At 42.7% G+C, this 18,890-nt stretch overlaps 1 long non-coding RNA gene across 1 annotated transcript; it reads right to left on the reverse strand.

Moving 5' to 3' along the window:
* Positions 1 to 371: 371 nt before the first annotated feature.
* LOC132780833 (uncharacterized) lies at positions 372 to 18,254 on the reverse strand. The gene is made up of 3 exons (XR_009631946.2): positions 18,124 to 18,254; positions 579 to 697; positions 372 to 493 (listed from the first exon to the last, which is right to left on the reverse strand). It is a non-coding gene; the product is annotated as an uncharacterized lncRNA (long non-coding RNA).
* Between the last annotated feature and the right edge of the window lie 636 nt (positions 18,255 to 18,890).

The following is an 18,890-nucleotide window of genomic DNA, read 5'->3' on the forward strand; positions in this document are numbered from 1 at the left end:
ATTGAATGTTTTATATTGTGTATAAGCTATTTTAAAATGTAAGTCGCTCGGAGCACTTTGGTGGAGAGCGACTAATTAAGAAATAAAGTGATGATGATGATGATGTAGCAATACCTAGGTGCGATACAGATGTAACAAATAGATAATGTACCCAGCATTGTTACTGTAATGTAATAAACTCCTCTATGTATTATCTACCAACTAGAAGGAAAGGCCATTCCATTTAGTAGGGACTGCTCCAAGCTAAATGCCAATCCCATTCCAGACCATATCCTAGAAGGAAGAGACTTGCAGACGAACAGCGCCACCTATGTCTACAAAACAGGGACACCTTTATTGGGCCAACGAAAACACACACCATACGTCCTGCATGCTTTTGAAGCTCCACTAGTTTCTTCTTAATCAAAGATGTCAGAAATCAACACAGGAGAACAAAAGGGATGATGTCATAGCCTCGGTCCTATATTATGTCTCAGGTGTTCATTTTCTAGTCCTTTAAAAAGGCAAAAGAGAAGGATGTTCATGTAAAAGATTCCATCTGGACAGGGGGAAAAATTAAATGTATTAAATGTACATACACACAGGCAGTCCCCAAGTTAGGAAGAAGATAGGTTCTGTAGGTTTGTTCTTAAGTTGAATTTGCTTGTAAGTTGGAACAGGGACATTTTTGGGGTGTAGCTCCAGCCTAGGACAAGATCTGGGGTTTAAAGGAGGGGAGGTTAGGATAAAACCTCTCAATGGGAAGAAACAGTTGAGCGACGGAATTCATTACAAAACACAGCATGATTCTTCAAGCGGGAACACAACAGTCATTTCTATCTTGGGTGTTCTAGTGATGGAATTCCTGCACTAAACAGAAATGTGGACCAGAGGATCCACAAAACAACCACACCTTGACTGGCAGCTTTAAGATGCCATACAATAGATATCCTTCATGCCATCTCCATTTCTCTTCTCTTCATCTCAGGGTGGCACAATGGCACCATCCCTTGTGCTGGGATGGTGCCTATCGGTCAGCAGTTCAAATCCAGGCAGAGTGGGTTGAGCTCCCTCTGTCAGCTCCAGCTCCCCATGTGGGGACATAAGAGAACCCTCCCACAGGATGGTAATACATCCAGGTGTCCCCTGGGCAATGTCTCTGCAGACAGCCATTTCTCTGACACCAGAAGTGACTTGCAAAGCAAAAGAAAACATGAGTCACTCCTAACACAGAAATAAAATCTCATGTTACAATATATTGGTGCCTTTTCCCATAACCGCATATAAAAGAAAGCAGGAGTGGGATTCTGATAGCTGCGCTCCAAACATATCAAGCCTTAACAGAGGCAAAAAAGAAGATCTCAAAATCCACAGGCCAGTCAGCCTGACTGCAAGACCAGGGAAATATATTACAACAGATGATGCAGGAGTCTATCTGCAAGTTTCTTGACAACAATGCAATTATAAATCCGAATTAGCATGAGCCTGTCAAGAAGAAGTCCTGCCAAACTCATGTTTGTTTGTTTTTTCATTCGATTACTAGTTCAGTAGGTGGGAATGCTGTGGATATCATGTATCTGGATTTCAGCAAAGCATTTGGTAAGGTTCCCAATAATATTTTGATCTGCAAACTGATGAAAGATAGAAAAGTAGGGATATAAGCTAGCAATGTGATGCTGCAGAAATGTCAACATTGACACTGTAATACAACACCACCTGAGTTATGCAAGTGCAGAGTTCTTCCAGATGAAGCAGAGAGTGTTTGAGGACCGGGACATTCATAGGGAAGCCTGTTTGTAAAACTATTGTCCTCCCAACCCTGTAATATGCCTAGGAAAGGTGGACCGTCTACAGATGTCACAGTCAATCTTGGAACAATTCCATCAGCGTTGCCTCCAGAAAACCCTGCAAATCTCTTGGGAAGAAAACAGGCTGACAAATATCAGCATCTGAAAGAAGGCAAGGCCACAAGTATTGGGGCCATGATCCTCCGCTATCAACTCCGCTGGACTGAAGGTCACATTGTCTGAATGCCCCAAAGATCACTGTCTCCCAAAAGCAGTGACTCTACTCCCAATTGAAGAATGGAAAACGGAATGCTGGTGGGCATGAAAAGAGATCGAAAGATGGGCTTAAATCTGATCTAAAAAACTGTGGTATAGACACTGAGAGAGAGCTGGGAAGCCCTGGCCCTTGAGCATTCTCACTAGAGGTCAGCTATGGGCAACAGTGCTGTGAAATTCAAAGGGGAACGTCTCAAGAAGAAAGAGGCGCCTCAAGCCAACCCTTGTTGGGACCTCCTTCTGTGTGGAAACCGGTCTTTCTTCTCTGTGGAAGAAAGACCGTGGGGATCAATAACAATCAATAACCGTGGGGATCAATCTACAGCCACTTACAGACCCACCGCAAAGACCCTGCACTTGGAAGGCCATCCTACTTGGACATGAGTGATTGCCAATGGTTGCGGAAAATTGTATTTTAGCCTGGACTAATAGAACCACACTTTCCATGTCAACGGACATAATGGTCCCACTATACTCTTGAATTCTGATAGGCTCATGCCTTACCTGGAGACTTGCATTCAGTTCTGGTTGATTTATTGTAAGAAGGATACAGACAACTTTGAGTGGGTTCAGAGAGGGGAACAAGGATGCTAAGGGTTATGGAGAACAACACATATGAGGAAAGTTGAAAGGATTGGCTTGTTTAAATGTTCAGCTTGATGAAGGGAAGACGGAGGAATGGCATAACTGTATCCTTTAAATGGCTCAAGGACCGTTACAGAAAGGAAGGGGCGGATTTGTGGCTGCTGCAGAGGAGACAGAACTAAGTCTAATGGTTTCAAGTTACAGGAGGGTAGATTTCAATTGAACGTTAGAAGGAAATTCCTGCCAGTAAGAGAGTAGCTCAGCAGTGTAAACAGTTGCCTGAAGAGGTAAGTAAAACATAATAAGAATGATCTGGAAATCTTCAAGATGTCTGTCTCCTGAGGAATCTATATAACAACCAAGTAGCACCAGTAAGAACAGACCACAGAACAACCAACTGGTTCAAGATTGGGAAAGGAGTACAGCAGGGCTGCATACTCTCCCCCAACCTATTCAACTTGTATGCAAAACACATCATGTGTCGTGCGGGGCTTGACGAATCCAAGGCTGGAGTTAAAATGGCTGGATGAAACATTAATGACCTTAGATATGCAGATGATACAGTAGAGTCTCGCTTATCCAACATAAACGGGCCGGCAGAATGTTGGATAAGCAAAAATGTTGGATAATAAGGAGGGATTAAGGAAAAGTCTATGAAATGTCTAATTATGATTTTACAGATTAAGCACCAAAACATCATGTTTGACAACAAATCAACAAAAAAGCAGTTCAATACACAGTAAGGTTATGTAGTAATTAGTGAATTTACGAATTTAGCACCAAAACATCCCAATGTATTGAAACTGCTGTGGATCCAAGCAGGAGGCAGACTGTGTTGGATAATACAAAACATTGGATGAGCGAAGGTTGGATAAGCAAGACTCTATTGTACCGCTGAAAGCGAGGAGAAGCTGAGGAGCTTTCTAACCAAAGTGAAAGAAGAGAGTGCAAAAGCTGGCTTAGAGTGAAACATCAAGAAAATGATGGCAACCAGACGGATTGATAACTGGCAAATAGAGGGAGAAAACGTTTTTCTAGGAGCGAAGATGACTGCAGACGCAGACTGCAGCCAGGAAATCAGAATGTGTTTACTTCTTGGGAGGAGAGCAATGACCAATCTCAATAAAAGAGTGAAGAATGGAGATAGCACGCTGGCACCTAAGGTCCGCATAGTTAAAGCAATGGTATTCCCCATAATAACGTGTGGATGTGAGAACTGGACCATAAGGAAAGCTGAGTGAAGGAAGGGAGAGAGATGCTTGGAGCTGAAGGAAAATGCTCAGAGTGCCTTGGACCGTGAGAAGATCAAACCAGTCCACACTCCACAAAATAATGCTCACTGGAAGGGAGGATATGAGAGGTAAAGATGAAATACTTTGGCCACATCATGAGAAGACAGGAAAGCTTGGAGAAGAGAATGATGCTGGGAAAATGGAAGGAAAAGGGAAGAGGGGCCAACCAGGGGCAAGGTGGGTGGATGGTATCCTTGAAGGGACTGGCTTGACCTTGAAGGAGGTAGGGGGTGGCCACAGCCAACAGGGAGCTCTGACCTGGGCTGGTCCAGGAGGGCACCAAGAGGAGGAAGCCACTGAATGAATAAACAACAACAAATTCAAGAAAGAAACTGGATAGCTAAGTAGCTGAGGACCTTTTTAGCTAGAAATATTGCACTGAGCTGGGAGTTGAACTCAATGGCTCTATGATCCCAATTATTTTCTAAGCCCGGCAAAGCACACCTGATCCACACAGATTCGTCTCTCCTCGGTCACTTTCCTTTCTTGCATGGGACTAAGAATCTGATGTTGCATTTAGCTGTTTTACAAATCTTGCAGGCAGAAATATACGCATGCAAGGACACACAGAGTGTCACTTACTACTTAAGTGTTTTCATACAAATCAAGAGGGCTTGAGACAAAAAAACCCTTCACATTCATTGAGCCCTTGAAAGAGAAGTGCCAAGTGATGAGACTATAATGACCTCTATAATGAGGACCTCTAGCAGGGCACAGCTGTAGTTTATTTACAGAGGAATTAGGCCAACTTCCACCCACCCATTCATGCTTGCTCCAAAGTGTTCATCTCGCTGCTTATACAATCCGTTCCAAGCAGAGCTGGAAGTCAACCGGAAGTTTATTCAATCCTGAACAGTGGACAATAGCAAGCAGGGCTTTGCAAGCCTGGCAGCCAGTTTGTCGAGTTCCAGATTCTTGTTCAAATCTATTTGGAACAAGAAAACTCCAGCTGGTTTTCTAACTGAGCCAGCTGGCAAAGACCTAGTTCAGGCTGCACAAAAAAACAAAAAAAACAAAAACACACACACACACACACACAAGTGAAGTCGCTGGAGTTGCATCACAAGTCAACATGGTGATGCAAGATGATGGCAAAACAAAAGGAGTACGTTCGACATTGCTCCCTAAGTACACTCCCTGTATTATATTTGATTCACAACAGAAGTTTCAAAAAGGAAATCCACACAGATATTATAGTAAAATAAATGATATTAAAGTGTGCTTAAATATAATGTTAATAATACTAATATATTATATATAAAATTAATAATGTTGTAATATAATATATATTATATATTATATAATACCAATTAATGATTGACAACTGGAAAATAGAGGGAGAAATTGTGGAGGCCGTGACAGACTTTGTATTTCTAGGTGCAAAGATTACTGCAGATGCAGACTGTGACCAGGAAATCAGAAGACGCTTACTTCTTGGGAGGAGAGCAATCTCCAATCTCGATAAAATAGTAAAGAGCAGAGACATCACACTGGCAACAAAGATCCGCCTAGTCAAACCCATGGTATTCCCTGTAGTAACCTACGGATGTGAGAGATGGACCTTAGGGAAGGCTGAGCGAAGGAAGATCGATGCTTTTGAGCTGTGGTGCTGGAGGAAAGTTCTGAGAGTGCCTTGGACTGCGAGAAGATCCACCCAGTCCATCCTCCAGGAAATAAAGCCTGACTGCTCATTGGAGGGAAGGATACTAGAGACAAAGTTGAAGTACTTTAGCCACATCATGAGGAGACAGGAAAGCCTAGAGAAGACAATTATGCTGGGGAAAGTAGAAGGAAAAAGGAAGAGGGGCCGACCAAGGACAAGATGGATGGATGCATCCTTGAAGTGACTGGACTGACCTTGAAGGAGCTGGGGGTGGTGACGGCTGACAGGGAGCTCTGGCGTGGGCTGGTCCATGAGGTCACAAAGAGTCGGAGGCGACTGAACGAATGAACAACAACTTAATACCAATAGTATGATATACTGGTAGTGTATTATATATATTGTGGTATAATAATATAATACACTATAATAATATATAATAATATAATAATTGTATATTATTTATTACATGTAATATTACTAATAATACTGAAGTATAGTGGTATCGTATAATATAGTAAAATATAATACTAATATTGTGCTACACTAATAGTATAATATATTATATATTATATTATTAGCTGAGCAAAGTGTGTTACTTGAATTGATGACTTCCCGCAAAAATAGCAACTGTTTAAATGGTTTTAAATGCTTATTTATGTTTTATTTTATAGATGGTTTTATTTGTTATATGTGCTGTTTGATTTGTACTGTTTTAATATGTTGTGAGCTGGTTTAGGTCCTATTTAGGGAGAAAAGCGGGATATGAATAAAGGTGTGTGTATGTATATGTGTGTGTGTGTATGTGTGTGTGTGTGTGTGTGTGTGTGTGTGTGTGTGTGTGTGTATATATATATATATATATATATATATATATACACACACTGTATATTATGGCGTATAAGACTACTTTTTAACCCAAGAAAATCTTCTCAAAAGTCAGGGGTCATCTTATATGCGGGAGTGGTCGTATACGCCAGGAGTGGTCTTATAGAGCGGGTGCTGAAACTTCCAATGCAGATTGGAGAATCTGTAGTTGCTGCATATTGTGGGGCGCCCGGGGTATGGAAAAAAGGGATAGAGTGGCTCTGGGCCCAGAAAAACACAACTCTTTTACCTGTCTGGCCCACCTTTGTATATTATTATTATTATTATTATTATTATTATTATTATTACATGGGCTTGGTCCCATGTAAGCCGCTCCAAGTCCCTGTTGGGGAGATGGTGGCGGGGTATAAATAATAATAATAATAATAATAATAATAATAATAATAATTTTATTTGGTGTGCGTTGGAAGAGGGGTAGTCTTATACGGTGAGTATATCCCAAACTCTATATTTTAACTGGAAAAGTTGGGTTTCGTCTTATACACCGTCGTCTTATATGCCGGAATATATGGTATATATATATATATATATACACACACACACGTGCGTGCACACAAACCATTGCGCCTCTGGTGGCTCAAAGGGTTAAACCCTCGTGTCGGCAGGACTGAAGACTGACAGGTCGCAGGCAAGCCAAAAAATCAAGCTAAGAGTGAACAGCAAGGCAATCGGACTGAAGCACCTCTCTAGAGCCAGGATGCAACTGAGAGCAATGGAGGCGCTCACCGACACAGCTTGCATAAGACACCTCACAGTGTTCTTCTATTTATTGTGATTGGCCAAACAGGCAGGGATCACAGAGAAACCCCTAGAAAGGCAGCACATGGCAGCCTTTATAGGCACCATGTGGTGTCGAATAGGAGAGGAGGAGCCGTGACCAGCTGCCACGTGGCCTGTTCTGAAAAAAAAGTGGCATCTGAGCCCTTACCATTATGGCAGTGGTTCTCAACCTTCCGAATGCCGCGACCCCTTAATACAGTTCCTCATGTTGTGATGACCCCCAACCATAAAATTATTTTCGTTGCTACTTCATAACTGTCATTTTGCGATTGATATGAATCGTACTGTAAATATCTGATATTGCAGGGTGTATTTTCACTCACTGGACCAAATTGGGCACAAATACCCGATATGCCCAAATCTCAATACTGGTGGGGTTGGGGGGGGACAGGTGATTGATTTTGTCATTTGGGAGTTGTAGTCTGTGAAGAACCCTTACCTTTAGCAGCCAGAATGTGGGCCTAGTGAAGCCTGTCGTCCTGAACAATTAAAATGTGGGCCTAGAAAAGCCCTGGCAATCATCTTAAGATAGGAAACAGGGAGACGCCATCTTAGGTGAGGTTTTCTTAGGTGTGTCCTAGTCCAGTAAGCAAAGAGTAGATGGCCAGGACTGGTTAGGAATAGAGGGTGGAGCCTAACATTCAAATAGAGGAAAAAAGTGTACTTTTTGAATTTGAGGCTTGAGTTTTTGGCAGTTGGGATTTGTCAGTTGGGAGTTGGACAGTTAGATAGTGCTAGATAGTAGAGTTGGGTTAATCTTTTGTAGTATTCAAGGGCTAGAGGAATTAGCCAGGAATACTGACAGTGGGAACAGGACCTTGCTTATTGTCTGTTTCTTTTATTCCTGAGGAAGGCTAGTCCAAGGTTAGATTCCAAAAAGTGGGAATTTGGATTAGAATTATCATCAGAGATTAGTTTCCTGAGATAATCTCCCGTTTGTTAACTCTAGATTTGAACCCAGTACCCATCTAAGAATTGTACATCAAACATAACTAAAAGCTTTTGTGCCATTCACTTACAGAAACCATTACGCATTTATACCAGAAGAGTTTAAGCCTGTTAAATAAACGTTTTATTATAGTTAACACGTTACAACAGCCTGTGTGTGAACGTCATTGGTATTTAAACCCTCTGAGGAAAGTAAACACCATAGTAACACAGAAGGGTGTTACTAAGTATCCTCTCCACACATATAACTCAGCCTGAATACTAAGAAAAGGTGGCAGCGTACCCCAATTGAAGAAACACTTACAAAACTTCTCAGTTCAGACATCATTCAAATATAGCTATACACAGCTATATCTTTCCCTGTCTGATAAATTCAAATTATATAAAATCTTCTCTACTACTTGGCCTTCCTTCCTCCCTTAGTGTGATATTCCTTATAACTTGTGGCATAGCGGTGTGATCCTTCCTGGGATAACTTTTACATAGTCCCTGGGATTTATACTTCACCTAAAATCAAAGAGCCTTCTGAACTCCACCAACGATGGAAATGAACCAAACTTGGCACACAGAACTCCTGTGACCAACAGAAAATACTGGAAGGATTGGGTGGGTATTGACCTTTAGTTTTGGAGTTGTAGTTCACCTACATCCAGAGATCACGGTGGATTCAAACAATGATAGATCTGGACCAAACTTGGCACAAATACTCAATATGCCCATATGTGAACACTAGTGAAGTTTGGGAAAAATAGACATTGACCTTTGGGAGTTGTAGTTACTGGGATTAACCTACAATCAAAAAGTATTCTGAACTCCACTAACAATAGATAATTGGGCACACAGAACCACCATGGCCAACAGAAAATACTGTGGTCTTTGGTGACCCCTCTGATGCCCCCTCACGACCCTCCCAGGGGTCCCGACCCCCAGGTTGAGAAACACTGCATTACGGCCAGCCAAACAAGCCGAACAAGCCAGATTGACTGAAGAAAACTGACCAAATTGAATCCATACATAAGCCTAGTTGAAACTATGAATTGGATTTAGGCCATGATGTGGTCAGTAGAAGGTCTGTGTACCTTTTGGTTATCTGCCATTGCTTTAGCCGCTTGTACAGCATTGGAATAACTAAATATTGTGAATCGCAAGGGCTGTTTAGGAATGATGTGAATCGAAGTGAATGCAGATCTGTTGTGCCTTGGTATTAGGAAATAACTCCCAATCCTGCTGCTGATCCCTCATCTGTCCTGGTCACGTCCAAGATTTGGGATTAAATGCCATTCACTTTGCATATGCCAGTCTGGACAGCTATCTGCTGCCAACTGAGGATCCATTCCAAGCATCTGATGAACCAGAATGCAATTCAAAGCTTCTAGTACAATCCCTCTGTTCATGTTTGAAATGACTAAGACTGTGCGTGTGTGTGTGAGAGAGCACACAATTGTTTGTTGTAACACCTCAACAAAAGCCATTACTAATTGTTGATCTTGTTGTTGTTGTTCATTCGTTCAGTCGTCTCCGACTCTTTGTGACCTCACGGACCAGCCCACGCCAGAGCTCCCTGTCGGCCGTCACCACCCCCAGCTCCTTCAAGGTCAGTCCAGTCACTTCAAGGATCCCATCCATCCATCTTGCCCTTGGTCAGCCCCTCTTCCTTTTACCTTCCACTTTCCCCAGCATAATTGTCTTCTCTAGGCTTTCCTGTCTCCTCATGATCTATATACCCGTTAATGTCAGTAATCCAGGTCTTGGGGAAGTTACCTTTTTTGGACTACAATGGACGGAATCTCAAGCCAGTAGCCATAGGGTCTGACAGAATTCTGTGAATTTTAATACTGTTATGTTTAATTCTGATTTAATGTTTGCATATTTGTATATTTTAAATTATGTGATCACAGTCTGAAATGTAAGCCACTTTTAGTCTTCTTCAGGAGAGATAAAGTGGGATATAAAACACATAATAATAATAATAATAATAATAATAATAATAATAATAATTTAAAAAATATTTATTTATACCCCGCTTTATCTCCCGGAAGGGACTCAAAGATACATAACATAAAGTATCTTTCCTCAATGCGGCGAAAGCCGCATTGAGGAAAAACAACAGGAAAAACTCAGCCGTTATCAGGACTTCAAAATTGAATTGCAAAGGCTCTGACATAAACCAATACAGGTGGTCCCTTCCAGTGGTCATTGGCACACTGGGTGACGTGCCAAAAGATCTCAGCCGGCATTTGGAAACAATAAAGATTGACAAAATCATGATCTGTCAACTGCAAAAGGCCACCTTACTTGGACCTGTGCTCATCATTCAAAAATACATCACACAGTCCTAGACACTTAGGAAGTGTTCGACTTGTGATTTTGTGATATGAAATCCAGCATATAGATCTCGTTTGCTGTGACATACTGTGCTTTTGTGTCATCATCATCATCATCATCATCATCATCATAGAAACCCATGCAGGAAAAATGCAATCAAAGTGCCCCCAACAGATAACAACAACAATAACAATACTAATAGGAGCAATCCCTGAGGCCATCCAGTCCAGCCCCCTTTATTCTGCCATGCAAGAAAAGCACAATCAAAGCTCGCCTGGCAGATGGCCACCCAGCCTCTGTTTTGATTATCTGCCATGTGCACTAGATATAATGGGAACTACAACCCAACAGCACTTGAGGCTCTGAGATTGGGTAAAGAAAGGTTAAAGGACATTTAAAAGTCAGATATTATATTCACAGGACTTTTGTCTCAAAAAAAAAATAAGATACATCTATGATTCTAAGACACACACCCTGTTTTTAGAGATGGCTATATAACGGAAAAGAAGGGTGCCTTAGAATGAAATAAATACATTATTATTATCTTTATTTATATCCTGCCTTTCTCTCAGAGGGGTCTCAAGGCAGCTAAGCACCACACCGTCTAACTAAGAATGATTCAGGGGTTGCTGTGGCTTTTGATTTTAAAATTATTTGAATGGGTTTTTAACTGGGATTTTTAAAATATTATTTATATTCAATCCTATTTTAATGTTTGAATACTATATTTTAAATTACGTCATCATATTTGTAATTGTAAGCCACTTTGAGCCTCCTTCAGGAGAGATAAAGTGGGGTATAAATAAATAAATAACTACATAAAGGTATATTTTAAATTATTATGCTAATACTTCTCTTCAGGGGAGAAATAATAATAATAATTATTATTATTATAAAATAAATACAAAATTCAAGAAATTGATTAATTATGAATGCATGGATATAAAGTTAAAATACAACAAATATGGTAATTAAAATGAGATTTAATACTTGCCATCCCATCTACACTGCCATATAATGCAGTTTGAACCACGTCTGGGGTTAGTCTCTGAATATCAGGCTCTGCCCAAGGGTCTGGGATGTTAGAGGTATTATAATAATAATAATAACTTTATATTTGTACTCTGCCTCCATTTCCCTGAAGACACTCAGGGTGGCTCACATGAGGACAAGCCCGAGCAAACATAGTTAAAATATAACACATTAAAATACATAAAAATTCATCATCTGATCATACTTCTAATATCCTAGGCCCTTGGGAAGAACCCGATATTCAGAGATGAATCCCAAACACTTTGACCTAATGTGCATGTCTCTTGTGTTGTTATGTACATGTACATATAATAATAATATATAATATAATATAATACTAACAATTATATATATAACTAAAGATAAAAGTTTCCCCTTGGCATGAAGTCTAGTTGTGTCCGACTCTGGGGGCTGGTGCTCATCTCCATTTCCAAGCCGAAGATCCGGTGTGGTCCGGAGACACCTTCAAGGTCATGTGGCTGGCATGACTGCATGGAGCACCGTGACCTTCCCGCCGGAGCAGTACCTATTGATCTACTCACATTTGCATGTTTTCCAACTGCTAGTTTGGGAGAAGCTGGGGCTAACAGCAAGAGCTCACCCTGCTCAACAGATTCGAACCGCGGAGCTCCATGCAGTCATGCCAACCACATGACCTTGGAGGTGTCTATGGACAATACCAGCTCTTCAGCTTAGAAATGGAGATTAGCAACAACCCCCAGAGTCAGACACGACTGGAATTAATGTCAGGGGAAAATCTTTACCATTACTATATATATAATACCTCTAATATCCTAGGTCCTTGGGAAGAGCCCGCTATTCAGAGATAAATCCTAGACACTTGGACCTCATGGGCATGTCTGTTGTGTTGTTATGTATATGTAAATATAATACTAACAAATACACACACACATATAATACCTCTAATATCCTAGGCCATTGGAAAGAGCCCGATATTCAGAGATGAACCCCAGACACTTGTTGCTGTGTTGGTATGTCTCCAATCATCATCATCATCATCATCATCATCATCATCATCATCATCATCATTATCATCATCATATTTAATTACTTATTAATCGCCCTCCATCCGAGAATGCTCTAGGCAATTTACAGCTAAAATAATAATAATAATAATAATAATAATAATAATAATATATACGCCCGTCATCATTGGTAAAGAGTCTGGGACTCCTTTTGGACCCTCTGCTGATGATGGAGGCCCAGGTCTCCGCCGTTAGCAGAACCGCCTTCTTTCATCTGCGGCAGGCTAGACGGCTGGCCCCCTACCTGTCCAGGGACGACCTAGCTACGGTGATCCAGGCCACGGTCATCTCAAGACTGGACTGCTGTAACGCCCTCTACACTGGCCTTCCTCTGTCAGTGATCCGGAAGCTCAAGTTGGTACAAAATGCAGCTGCTCGGCTTCTTGCGGGAATTCCGATGAGATGCCACATAACACCAATCTTACTACAGCTGCATTGGTTACCAATTGAGCACCGGATCACTATCAAAGTGATGGTACTCACCTTTAAGGCCTTGCATGGTCTGGGGCCGATGTATCTGAGGGACTGCCTCACCCCCTACCAACCCCAGAGATCCCTCCGTTCTGAGGACCAAGATCTATTGGAAGTCCCCAGTGTCAAGACCTTGCGTCTAACAGCAACCAGATGCAGAGCCTTCACAGCAGTAGCACCATCACTCTGGAATACTCTGCCTCCTGAAGTCCATGCCTTGCGGGACTTACCAGCTTCCGCAGGGCATGTAAGACATACCTGTTTCGACAGGCTTTTAATGTTTAATATTGTTGTTTTTAAATTGTTTTTGTACTCATATATTGTATGTATTTTACTATGTTGTTATTGTGTTTTATAGAATCATAGAATCATAGAGTTGGAAGAGACCTCATGGGCCATCCAGTCCACCCCCCTGCCTAGAAACAGGAATATTGCATTCAAATCACCCCTGACAGATGGCCATCCAGCCTCTGTTTAAAAGCTTTCAAAGAAGGAGCCTCCACCACACTCCGGGGCAGAGTGTTCCACTGCTGAACAGCTCTCACAGTCAGGAAGTTCTTCCTAATGTTCAGATGGAATCTCCTTTCTTATAGTTTGAAGCCATTGTTCCGCGTCCTAGTCTCCAGGGCAGCAGAAAACTAGCCTGCTCCCTCCTCCCTGTGACTTCCTCTCACATATTTATACATGGCTATCATGTCTCCTCTCAGCCTTCTCTTCTTCAGGCTAAACATGCCCAGCTCTTTAAGCCGCTCTTCATAGGGCTTGTTCTCCAGACCCTTGATCATTTTAGTCACCCTCCTCTGCACACATACAGTTTGTCAATATCTCTCTTCAACTGTGGTGCCCAGAATTGGACACAATATTCCAGGTGTGGTCTGGCCAAGGCGGAATAGAGGGGTAGCATGACTTCCCTGGATCTAGACACTAGACTCCTCTTGATGCAGGCCAAAATCCCATTGGCTTTTTTTGCCGCCACATCACATTGTTGGCTCATGTTTAACTTATTGCCCACGAGGACTCCAAGATCTTTTTCATATGTACTGCTCTCGAGCCAGGCATTGTCCCCCATTCTGTATCTTTGCATTTCGTTTTTTCAGCCTAAGTGGAGCATCTTGCATTTGTCCCTGCTGAACTTCATTTTGTTAGTTTTGGCCCATCTCTCTAATCTGTTAAGATCGTTTTGAATTCTGCTCCTGTCTTCTGGAGAATTGGCTATCCCTCCCCATTTGGTGTCGTCTGCAAAGTTGATGATCCTGCCTTCTAAGCCTTCATAAGTCATTAATAAAGATGTTGAACAGGACCGGGCCCAGGACGGAACCCTGCGGTACTCCTCTCGTCACTTCTTTCCAGGATGAAGAGAAGTGACGAGCAGAGTGCCATAAGCAGGGTTCTGTCCTGGGCCCAGTCCTGCTCAGGATCTCTATTAATGATTTAGATGAAGGCTTAGAAGGCATGATCATCAAGCTTGCAGATGACACCAAATTGGGAGGGATAGCCAGTACTCCAGAAGACAGGAGCAGAATTTATTTATTTATTACATATATTAATATCCTGCCCTGCTCCCCACAAGGGGGACTCAGTGCGGCCTCACATGAGCATCAGAGGATGCTAACAGCATAAATACCATAAAAATTACAATTCACAATAAAATCATTTTAAAACATTGTACATCATCAGTAAAATTTAACAATAAATTAATAGTTAACGTGCCAATAAATATCAAGCCAAGCTGGGAGACTCCATGTCAGACTACTGTAACACCCTCTACATAGGCCTGCCTTTATCGGTGATCTGGAAACTTAAACTAGTGCAAAATGCTGCTTCCCGGCTTCTCGCAGGGGTCCAAGCGAGGTGTCATATCACTCCAATCTTGCAGCAACTGCACTGGTTGCCGATTGAGCACCAGATTACCTTCAAAGTGCTGATTCTTACTTTTAAGGCCTTATATGGCCTGGGGCCATTGTACCTGATTATTCACCCCCTACCAACCCCCGAGATCACTCAGTTCAGACAATCAGAATTTCCTTGAAGTTCCCAATTTTAGGACCTTTCACCTGATGTCTACTAGGCGTAGAGCATTCAAGCTCCTTACCTGTGGAATGCCTTGCCAGCGGAAACACGAGCTCTCCGAGACTTACTTGTAGAGCTTGTAAAACTTATTTATTTAGGCTGGCATTTAAATCTTGCTGATTGAAATTTTTCTTTGATTTTAAATGTAATGTATTGCATATGTATATTGTAAACCACTCCGAGCTTTCGGGGAGTGGTGGTATATAAAACTGATAAATAAATAAATAAATAAGATCCAAATTTCCTTTTCCTATTGCCGCTGGCCTATAATCGAACGCTTGGCCCCAGAGCCAGGTCTTCAGTTGTTTTCTAAAGGACAGGAGGGAGGTGGCCAACCTGATGTCCCTAAGGAGAGAGTTCCACAGACCGGGGGGGGGGGGGGCACTGCCGAGAAGGCCCTGTCTCTCATCCCCACCAACTGCGTTTGTGAGAGTGGTGGGATCGACAGCAGGGCCTCTCCTAAGATTCGTGATGGTTCATAGCAGGAGAAGTGACGAGCGGAGTGCCGCAGGGTTCCGTCCTGGGCCTGGTCCTCTTCAACATCTTTATTAATGACTTAGATGAAGGGTTAGAAGGCAGGATCATCAAGTTTGCAGACAACACCAAATTGGGAGGGATAGCCAATACTCCAGAGGACAGGAGCAAAATTCAAAACGATCTTGACAGATTAGAGAGATGAGCCAAAACTAACAAAATGAAGTTCAACAGTGACAAATGCAAGATACTCCACTTTGGCAGGAAAAACGAAATGCAAAGATACAGAATGGGGGACAATGCCTGGCTCAAGAGCAGTACATGTGAAAAAGATCTTGGAGTCCTCGTGGACAACAAGTTAAACATGAGCCAACAATGTGATGTGGCGGCAATAAAAGCCAATGGGATTTTGGCCTACATCAATAGGAGCATAGTGTCTAGATCTAGGGAAGTAATGCTACCCCTCTATTCTGCTTTGGTTAGACCACACCTGGAATATTGTGTCCAATTCCGGGCACCACAATTCAAGAGAGATATTGACAAGCTGGAATGTGTCCAGAGGAGAGCGACTAAAATGATAAAAGGTCTGGAGAACAAGCCCTATGAGGAGCGGCTTAAGGAGCTGGGCATGTTTAGCCTGAAGAAGAGAAGGCTGAGAGGGGATATGATAGCCATGTATAAATATGTGAGAGGAAGCCACAGGGAGGAGGGAGCAAGCTTGTTTTCTGCTTCCCTGGAGACTAGGACAATGGCTTCAAACTACAAGAGAAGAGATTCCATGTGAACATGAGGAAGAACTTCCTGACTGTGAGAGCCATTCAGCAGTGGAACTCTCTGCCCCGGAGTGTGGTGGAGGCTCCTTCTTTGGAAGCTTTTAAACAGAGGCTGGATGGCCATCTGTCAGGGGTGATTTGAATGCAATATTCCTGCTTCTTGGCAGGGCGTTGGACTGGATGGCCCATGAGGTCTCTTCCAACTCTTTGATTCTATTCTATTCTATTCTATTCTATTCTATGATTGTAATATGCTGTTGGGCTTGGCCTCATGTAAGCCGCCCCGAGTCCCCATTGGGGAGATGGTGGCGGGATATTAAATAAAGTTTATTATTATTATTACTAGCCGTCCCCTGCCACGCGTTGCTGTGGCCCAGTCTGTTGATCTGGAAAATAAAGTAATGAGAAAATGTTGGTTTCTAATATACGCAATTTCTTTATGCTTGTGGGTAAACAGTATTTCTTGCTGTTTCTTTGTCAGTGTTGATGTGGAGATTGTCTGGTTTGTCTACTCTGGAACATGCAACATATAATTGTTCTTCTTTAGGGGTCCCTTTCAAATCTATGATACTATATCTCTCTGTGCATGAATCATATCTATCTATCTATCTATATCTATGGCTGGATGGCTCTTTGTCAGGAGGGCTTTGATGACGTTTTCTTGCCCTGGTGAAGGGAGTTGGACTGGATGTCCTTAATTATATTCTGTTGGTCATGGGGGTTCTGTGTGGGAAGTTTGCCCCAATTCTGTCGTTAGTGGGGTACAGAAAGCTCTTTGATTGCAGGTGAACTATAAATCCCAGTAACTACAACTCCCAAATGCCAAGGTCTATTTCCCCCAAACTCCATCTGTGTTCATATTTGGGCATTGGGAATATTCGTGCCAAGTTTGGTCCAGATCCACCATTGTTTGAGTTCACAGTGCTTTCTGGCTGTATGTGAACTACAACTCCCAAACTCAAGGTCAATGCACACCAAACCCTTCTAGTGTTTTCTGTTGGTCATGGGAGTTCTGTGTGCTAAGTTTGGTTCAATTCCATCCTTGGTGGAGTTCAGAATGCTCTTTGATTGTAGATGAACTATAAATCCCAGCAACTACAACTCCCAAATGACAAAATCTTTTTTTTTTTTTGAGTGATGGTCACACTTTGGGTTAGTAGATGTCTTGTGTCCAAATTTGGTGTCAATTCGTCCATTGGTTTTTGGAGTTCTATTAATCCCACAAACGAACATTACATCGTTATTTATATAGATTATTATTATTTTCCAGATCACCAGACTGGGCCACAGCAACGCGTGGCAGGGGACCGCTAGTAATAATAATCATAATACCTCTAATATGCTAGGCCCTTGGGAAGAGCCGAGTCCTAGACACTTGGGCCTCATGTGCCTGTGTTGTTATGTACATAGAAAACAGTAACAATACTAACTCATGAAGCTGGACCTTGGAGCAGAGGAGGCAACTTGCGACTTTGCAAGAATGTTTCCAGGCGCGGAGGCAGGAAAGTTTGGGCGAGCAGAAAGGAGGCGGTGTGGGCACTCTGTGCATGGGCAGGGGGCGGCGGGGAAGTCTCCCAGTGGTGCCCCTTTTCACCTGCCTCCCTCTCTCTCTCTCTCTCTCTCTCTCTGCGTATGTGCTGAGTAATGGCAAGGGGACTCCTCCTCCTCCTCCTCCCGCCCAGGGACGGCCAAGTTCTGCGTGCCAGTGCCCAGGCAGAGCTACTCCTTTCCGCACACTTTCCGCACCACAGGCTCTTCCTTCCTTCCCTCCCTCTTCTCCAGTCCTGCCCTTCTTACCTTTACGAAGCACGCCTGGAAAAGTCCACGGGACCCCGCTGGAACAATCGTGCTCCTCGCCCTTTAAGAGTCGGCAGCAGGAGCGCTGTCCTTTCCACCTGCATCAGCTGGAAAGACCCACTCCTGACGTCACGCCGGTGGCCACGCCCCCCGCACTGCCCACTCGCTATGGTCATTGGCTGCCCCTCTCTGCCAGTCCTCATTCCCAACTGCTCAGTGGCTGCGGGGAAACAGCTGGAAGCGTGGCTCCCCCCACCTTCTCCTCCAACTTGGAGGTTTTGCTTTCAGCTCCCAGGGGAATCAGAGTTCACATCACACTCCCTCAGCCTCAGAGGAAGGCAAGGGGATTGGGATTGGCATCCACTTTGGAGAGGGGACCCAATGGGGAAGGAGAGCCAATGCTCCAGGTGTAGAAGATAATATTTGGGTTTTAACTCAAATTTTGTCTGAATTATTTGTTGGATTTGTCTGTGAATCTCCGTCCAGAAGCTTTTTACTTTCTTACACTGCCACCAGGTGTGGAAGAAGGAACCTAGTTATCTTCTACACCTGCTAGACTTCAGTATTAGGGCTGTCCAAACACGGAAAAATTTGTTTCTAAACTCGATTCGTTTTTAGGGGTTTTTTGCGTTTCGTTATTTAAAAGAATTCCGAAATTTTCCTTTAAAAAAGTTCGATATTTACGAAATTTCGGAAATCATAAAACAATTACGAAACAATTACGAATCGATTCGTTAATGGCGGCCGCGATCGCGCAATACGCTAAA

Source organism: Anolis sagrei, chromosome X (assembly GCF_037176765.1).
Source record: "Anolis sagrei isolate rAnoSag1 chromosome X, rAnoSag1.mat, whole genome shotgun sequence".
NCBI classification, from domain to species: Eukaryota; Metazoa; Chordata; class Lepidosauria; order Squamata; family Dactyloidae; genus Anolis; species Anolis sagrei.